Here is an 8,480-nt window from a genome sequence, read left to right on the forward strand (position 1 = left end):
GGCAGGATGGGCTGCACCCTTTGGGCTGGGGGAGGAGCCTGCAGGCAGCTTGGTAGAGTGGCTGGGCTGGGGCTTCTGCTGGATTAGCATTAGCATCCCTCCCAGTAAAAGCACCCAGTGCTCTCCTAGTGCTGGCCTGAGCTCCCAGTCTCACCCGGGCTGGAGGTTGTGTGTGAAGAGGACAGTCTGGGCAGCTCCTCCAAGCTGGGCTGGACCTGGGGCTCTGGGACTGCAGTGATTCCGGGGCTGGCAGGTGGATCTCCACTCCAGATTTTCCAGCCTCCCAGGCCCCCACCCTGAGCAGGGAGGCAGGATGCTGAGATGGCTGGGTGATGCAGAAGGTAAGTGCTTTTTCAGTTCTGGTGCTGATGCTGTGTGTGCGGTGAGGTCTCTGTGGCGCAATGGACGAGCGCGCTGGACTTCTAATCCAGAGGTTCCGGGTTCGAGTCCCGGCAGAGATGGTCACCGGGCAGGTGTCTCTTTTATTTTGTCTGCTGTCCAGAGAGACTCCCCATTATATTTATCCCTTTGGGGAGGCTCTGGGAAGAGAGAAAAGCCCTCTCCTGGGGAAACCTTGGCTTTGGCCTCTCCTCTCCTTTCTCAACCCTCTCCCCTTGCTCCTCCACACAGAACCTGCTGCAGCCTGGGTGCTGGGGGCTCTGGGCCTTCCCAGGAGAACCCCTGGCATATGCTGACCCAGATGCCAGGTTACAGGCTGGGGGCTTTTGGTGGAAGGGGGACTCCTTTCACTACTGACAACACAAAAAGTTGAATTTCCCATCACAAAGCTTGTCTTCCAGGAACAAACCCCCAAGTGAGCACAGACCTAAGAGGGCCAGTATAGACAGGCCACCAGTTCTGGTTCCCTCATATCTGAGACCCCAGGCTAAAGCTCAGCTCTCAGGCTCTGTGCTCCCAGAGGTCTTGTGCAAGCACATTCCCTGCTCAGAACAGTTTGTGGAGCCGCTTGCAAAGTCCTGGCCACCTTTGATTCCTGTGGTCCCTGTTTCGCTGCCTCCTCCCTAGTGGGCCTATGCTTCTGTTCTGGGGTCTGCCTCTTTCAGCTCCCCACCTGCCCTGGGGAACCTGAACAACTTGCTTCCCCCCCCCCACCTCGTGCTAGGGTGTTGGTGTCTCCCACACTGGAAAGTCAGCCCCTGCAAAGTGTTCATCCCACAGACTGGCTGGAGGGAGATCAGAGCTGAAGAGCACCTAGGGGTGCCTGCCACCTGGGGGTTACCAGTTCAGAGAGCACCCCCCCCCAGCTCCAGGACACATCCTTTGCACACTCTGGGGATGGGGGATGTATATACACCTGCAAATACTCCAGAGCCCCTGGCTCTGTCTGTTCTAGAGACATGAGCCCAGAGAGCTGAACTCAGGAGTGCTGACAGAGTCAAGGAAGCAGCTCCAGGGGGAGTGTCGACTCAGGGACCCTGGGATTCCCTAGGGTTCTAGGGATGAATGAACCTAGCGAGGAGGTGTGAGAGGCTGGAAAGTGAACAGAGAGGGGGGACCCCAGCTTGGAGGAGCCAGTAGGTGGGGGGAGGAAGTAGCACAGGGAAAAGTATTGAGGATGGGACCATGCAAGAGCAGGGGGATGAGAAGGAGGTCATTTTCAAAACCCAGCTCCCTGAATGTTCTAGAAGGAATAGGAGTCAGCCACATGCGTGGTCTGAGAAATCAGGAAGGATTGATCTGAAAGAGTGGCCCTGGGGTGCAGGGACATGGGTGTCAGTGGAGGGTGCCATTAGGGTTTCTAAGCCACAGGCAGGAGGGCAGAGCCACAACTCTGCAGGCATCCAGGACAAGGTGGAAGGGAGGTGGGGGGGGTGGTAGGCAGGCTGGAGCATGCCAGGAGCTGTTCCCATTTTAGCACTCTTCATTATGGGATGTCTAGATCCAAGTACAATCAGGCAGCGTGGTGTTAGGGAGCTCTGGGTTTCAGCAGTGATCAACTTGTGGCCAAGCTTGCTTGCTGGGCTGACACCTACACTGTTTATTTGTCAGCAGTGGGAGAGACTTGAGCTAATTTGAAAGCCTCTAGGAGGTAGGGTGTGAATATTCTAGGGAGAGAGAGAGAGAGAGAGAGAGAGAGAGAGAGGACTTCTGCAAGGTGATCAGGCAGGTATGTGTGTGGCTGGCGTGGGTGTGCACAGCAGACACACACACACACACACCCTGAATCCTGTTTAAAGTAAGTGGCCTTGCATCTTTTTGCAGAACTAGAAAAGAGGGTTTTGGGGTCTTTGGAAAGAACAGGTTATGCTGGGTTAATTATTGTGGGACGGGAACCTGATGAGAGAGGGGAGACAATTTATGGGGATATTAAGCAGGTGGTGTGAGAGACCTAGGAAGTGACAATGGATGGGCTCTGAGATTGAGTTCACATACGTGTGTAGTATGTATGTCTGTTTGTATATTTGTGATTAATACCTGTCTTCATAATTTATTGTGAGTATCTGTTACCCAATAGGAGACGTGTGTGTGTGTGTGTGTGTGTGTGGTGTGTGTGTGTGTGTGTGTGTGTGTGTGTGTGTTTGTGTGGTGAAGCAGACTGTACCTCAGAGTTGGAAGAAGCCTTTTTCCCCTCTGCCCATGTAGTTGTTTGGATCTCCTGAGGTTCACACTAGTGTTCTCAGGTGCCCCCTGCTGGACAGTGTCCCCACAGTGGAACCTCTGATGTGTATTCCCTGAAAATTAGAGTCCTTGGCCCTGTATTTCCTCCTTGATTTGGAAATTCCATTTTTAAAATGCTCTTTCATTTTTTTCTTTTGTGTATGAAAGCGTATTCACCCAGCACAGGTGACTGTGTCCTCAGAGGTGATAGATCCGACTTTTGGTGTTGGGCTTGCCACTGGGGTGACTGATTCTCTTGATCTAGGGCCATGTCTCCTGGATCCCATAAGGGCCCCCAAGGCACAATGGAACAAAGCCACATTGGGGTCTGCAGGCACCACTAGGAGATCACACCACTGACCTTCTTGTGACCTATTCACTCGTGACTTCAAGAAAAAGCAGCTTTGCCTGGAGCCTGCCCTCAGCACCACCTGCTAATGTGACTCTTCTCTTGCTTAGAACTTCCTTTGCCAGTCCTTCCTGGAGAAAGGGATCCTGAGCAGTCTCATCTGTGCCACTGGCTCGTGGCCCTGGAGCTGGAGATTGTCTACGTTTTGCAGAGGTTCTCCAACCTGCTCTAGGGACTCCCATGTGACCCTAGGTGACCAGGCTACCACACAGCTCTGCTTTCCTGGGGGATGAGGGAGGGTGTCAGTTAACTCACTCACCTCTGGGTACCTGCAGGGGCAAGTCCTGAAATTGACCCCAGACAGACAAATGACTTGGTGCAATAATTCTCATACTTTATAGAGTGCTGGGACAAAACGTGTGAAATACAGCTTCCTGAACCCCCCTCTGCCCCCCAGCCCTGGAGCACCTTGGAGCACCCTGCAGCACCCAGTCCACGTCATCTAGATGGCCCAAGAACTTGCATTTCTAATGTGGCAGGTGCTGTTGTTGAGACCACACACTCCAAAAAACCACAGTTCTCCATGCAAACTCTCTTGAAATTTGAGAAAATAAATTAAGAAAGAGCTCTTGGTTTTCATCTCTCGAATTCAAAATGTCACTAGGGGGACTGGGTAGTGGTACACCTAGCTGAGTGCACAAGTTACCATGAACAAAGACACCAACTCTCCAGTCCCCACTTGCAGGGGGGAAGCTTCACTAAGGGTGAATCATTGTTACAGCTATCTTTTTGTCTCTCTCTCTCTGTCACTCCTTCCCCTCTCACTTTGTTTCTGTCCTTTCTAGTTAAATAAATAAATAAATATTAAAAATACTTCTAAAATATCACTGAGACTTTGGTTAATAGAATAGAAATATTACTCAGGCTTGTCTGATAAAGGAAACAGGAAGCTAAGTACTTGGATGTCAGGAGCCTTTATTTAATTATGTGATGATTTTTGTTCTCCTCTGGGCTCTGACCCAGTGACACCCCAGAGCCAGACACCGTGATGCCCAGGTCCATGACCTAGGGCTGAGACATCGTCATACCTCAGGACTGGTACCCAAAGAGATCCCAAGATTGGGACCCAGTGATACCTCAGAACTGAGACTCAGTGACACTGGAGCCCAGTGATACTGTAGGACTTAAGTCTTGCATACCATGTCCTGGTTCTTATTTTATTTATTAAGCTTGTGACTTAATATTGATTCACAAAATTATAAAATAAAGGGTATAATTCCTCACCGTTCCCACCACCAGAGTTCTGTATCCTCATTTCCTTCTTTAGAAGCTATAGTAGTTTTCCCAAGGTGGCAGATATGGGTTGACTATTCTTTCTATAACTATCTGCCTATATTTACATATTTTCTCCCCCCCCCCATTGTCTTGCCTTCTCTTCCTTTCTAAGTCACACCTACATCTATTACTACTTCTGAATGTCCTTGCTTTTCTCCTCTTTTTCTCTCCTGGTCCTGACAGATTTGGAGTTCAGAGCCCTCTGGTCATCTTTTCCTAGCATTTCTGCCCCTCTGGGAGTATGGACTAAAATTCTTTTGGGGACACAGAAGGTGGGAGATCTGGCTTCTGTAATTGCTTCTCCACTGGACATGAGTGTTGGCAGGTGGGTTCATACTCACAGCCTGTTTCTCTTTCTCTAGTGGGGTAGGGCTCTGCAGAGGTGAGATTCTGGGTACTGTCCTTGTTCTCCAACATGACTTTTTATCCTGGCCATGGCTGACAAGGGTGGGGCTTCTCTGGGGCATCTTTGTTCACTCATAAGACCCTGGCACCCCTGCAGTGCACTTAAGACCAGGTAGCCATAATCAGATCTCATGAGGTGCAGTGTGTGTGTGTCTTCCAGAAAAATCCCAGGGATTGAGCTGCTTGTCAGAAGACCATGGTGGTGGCACAGGCTCTGTGATGAACAGGGACAGGGCAGCATGGCCTCTAGTCCAGACCAGGAGATGCCTTGGGTGCTTTGGGCCTCGGTGATGCCCACAGGGTCACATTTTAGATTGGGCAAAGCATCTGTATCTGGCGCCACAGAAATAGAGACACACCTGCAGGGCTGCCCCTGCTAATTCCAGGAGCAATTCTGGTTTGTGGAATTGCAGTTGTCTGAGTGACATGCATTTATTATATTCAAAAACTTCTGGTTCCTGGCAGAAGGAAGAAAAACCCAGTGGCTGGCTAGTAGTTCCCAGGAAAAAGGCTAAAGGAAAAAGTGAAAAACTTGTGTGTCTGGGAGTAGGTTAAACACACCAGAGTACAAAACTGTGTGAGATCATTCTTGCAATTAAAAAACTACCTAGTAAGTAGAGGAACCACAGCTTAAGCGTGGCTACACATTTTATTTTATGTAAGATGCATCCCTTCTTTCCTGGGGTCAAAGGAAAATTCTTAGAATTTGGAGAACCACTTAGATCCATATGATAACTTTTCTTTAAAATTTGCGAATGCATCCCTTATCATCCTATTGAATATACAATAAGAAACATTTCTAACATCCATCAGATGAGAGTCTCTAATTTTGCTGTTCGACTCTTTCTATATTTTGCTGAATTTTGATGGCTGGATCTATAATTTATTGAATGAAGTGTGCTATAATCTCTCAGTGATTTGTCAAATTGTTCCTGCAAGTCTATCAATTCTCTTTATATCCAGTAAGTCTATTTAATAATGTGTACACAGCGGAGAATGGCTATGTTGCTCCGATGCCTTCAACCTTTAATCATCATATAGAAACTGTCTTTAATGATGCCATCTCTCTTAGAAATTTCCTCAATGCCTATATAATAGAGCTATACCAGTGCCTTCCGGTTAGTATTGGGTTGATGGATCTCTTCCTGGTTGCTCCTTTCCAGCCTTTCTGGGCATCTGTGCTTCAGGTGTGACTTCAGTACACCACAAGAGAGGCCGACTTGGAACATTTCAACAGCAGATGCTTTAACCCATGACTTTCATTTGTTTATGTTGGGGTAGTCAATGCATTTGGATTTGGTATTGCTTTCTTGCTGTCACTTCTTTTATCTAACACCGGGCCTTCACACATGTACAGGGACATCACAGCTGGCCTCCTTAGGCTAAAAATTTTTAATTTTTAAATTACTGATTTAATAATTATTAACAAGATTGTAAGATAACAGGGATACAATTCCATACAGTTCCCACCACTAGAGTTCTATCCCATCCCCCTCCATTGAAAGCTTCCTTATTCTTTATCCCTCCAGGAGTATGGACCAAAATTCTTTTTTTAAATTTTTTAAAAAAATATTTATTTAATTTATTTATTCCCTTTTGTTGCCCTTGTTGTTTTATTGTTGTAGTTATTATTGTTGTTGTTGTTGTTGGATAGGACAGAGAGAAATGGAGAGAGGAGGGGAAGACAGAGAGGAGGAGAGAAAGATAGACACCTGCAGACCTGCTTCACCGCCTGTGAAGCAACTCCCCTGCAGGTGAGGAGCCGGGGTTCGAACCGGGATCCTTATGCCAGTCCTTGTGCTTTGCGCCACCTACGCTTAACCCACTACGCTACAGCCCGACTCCCCTTTTTTTTAATTTTAAAAATTTTTTAAATTTAGTTTCCCTTTTGTTGCCCTTGTTGTTTTTATTTTTTTTAATTTTTTATTGTTGTTGAAGTTATTATTGTTGTTATTGATGTCATTGTTGTTAGATAGGACAGAGAGAAATGGAGAGAGGAGGGGAAGACAGAGGGGGGGAGAGGAAGATAGACACCTGCAGACCTGCTTCACCACCTGTGAAGGGACTCCCCTGTAGGTGGGGAGCTGGGGCCTTGAACTGGGATTCTTAAGCCGATTGTGTGCTTAACCTGCTGCGCTACCGCCCAACTCCTGGACCAAAATTATTTATGGTGTGCAGAGGGTGGAAGTTCTGGCTCCTGTGATTGCTTCTCTGCTACCATAGACAATGTCATGGTTGATCCGTACCTCCAGCCTGCTTCTATCTTTCCCTAATGGGTTAAGGCTCTGGGGAAGTGAGGTTCCTGGACACATTGGTGAAGTCACCTGCTTGGGCTACTTTTTAAAGTTCTTTTGAAAGAAAGAAAGAGACAAACAGAGAAGAGAGATAGTACTGCCCCACTATTCATGAAGCCTCTGTTGCCTTGTCCATGGTGCTGGGACTTACGTCCAAGGTCTCATACATGGGGACGGGGCATGCTAGCAGAGTGAACTATCTCTGGACTCCTTCTTTCCATCTCTGGGCTCTGACTCCCCCCCCCCCCACTTTTTTGTTCTCCCTGTCATATATATATGCCATATGTATATGTCCACACTCAGATTCCACTTGATCTTGGCTCCCTGAGTCCTGTGTTATGATTTCTGTGGAGATGATTCATTTTTTATCTTTCAAGTCCAAGTAAACTGCCTTCAAGTGAAGCCTTTCAGCCTAAAGATTTAGGATCAAGTGGTTTTTTTTACATTGAAGTGAGATGTACATGGCATAAAATTAACCATGTTTCTGAAAATATTTTAATTAGAGCTAGAAACAGAGAAAGACCAGAGCACCCCTCAGCTTGGACTTATGGTGGTACTAGGGGTTGAACCTGGGACAACAGAACCTCAGGCATGATAGTCTTTTTCATAACCATTATGCTGTCTCCCCAGCTTAAATTGACCATGCTCAAGTGAAAAGAACAACAACAAAAATCTAGTAATTAGCACCTTCGTCAAGTTGTGCGATCACCACTTTTTAAAAAATTCTTATTTATGAAAAGGAAACATTGACAAAAACCATAGGTTAAGAGGGGTACAACTCCACACACTTCCTACCACCAGAATTTCATATCCCATCCCTTCCCCTGATAGCTTTCCTATCCTTGATCCCTCTGGGAGTATGGACATAGCCTCCTAAACTGAAGATGGGTGATCACCACTTCTATCTTCTTCCAAGCTCCTCTGAGTCCTCTTGGCCAGGTTTTGTGCCTCTCAGGCCTGAGTGAGTTTGGATTCTCTAAGAAAAGAGACAGTTCACACACTCAGGGTCCCCCCACAAAGAGGAGGTTGCTTGAATTTGCCCCTTGCTTGCCCCTTGTCCAGAAGCATGCCTCTATACATGCTGTCTTAGCTGAACTCACCTTCCAAACTGAAGCTGTGATGATGTGCCTAGAAACCTACTCACTGACACTGCTTATTTATTATGCCTGGATCTCTTCTAATCTCAAGTGCCCAATTCTGTCACTCACCAACCCTCATGGAGTTCAAGTGCTATTGGGTGCTGGGGGGTGGGGTGGGAAGTGGTGCAGGCAGCTAGAACATGTATACTATATGTGTACCCTGACACTTCTCCATATATGTGCACTGAGCCACGTGTGCATGTACGCACACTAAGTGTGTGTGTGTGTGTGTGTGTGTGTGTGTGTGAATGCTGTTTTAGCATCTTGTTTTTGCAGAACAAATTGGTATTTGGCTCTGGAGACAGTTACCTGGGTCAGAGTTGGACTCCTCTGATGAGA

General features: G+C 47.3%; 1 non-coding gene across 1 annotated transcript; it reads left to right on the plus strand.

Annotated features, from left to right (window-relative positions):
* The first annotated feature begins 387 nt into the window (after nt 1–387).
* Nucleotides 388–461, plus strand: TRNAR-UCU (transfer RNA arginine (anticodon UCU)). Its single transcript has one exon. It is a non-coding gene; the product is annotated as a tRNA-Arg (tRNA).
* The last annotated feature ends 8,019 nt before the right edge of the window (nt 462–8,480 follow it).

The sequence above is a fragment of the Erinaceus europaeus genome, chromosome 9, assembly GCF_950295315.1.
Source record: "Erinaceus europaeus chromosome 9, mEriEur2.1, whole genome shotgun sequence".
NCBI lineage: Eukaryota > Metazoa > Chordata > Mammalia > Eulipotyphla > Erinaceidae > Erinaceus > Erinaceus europaeus.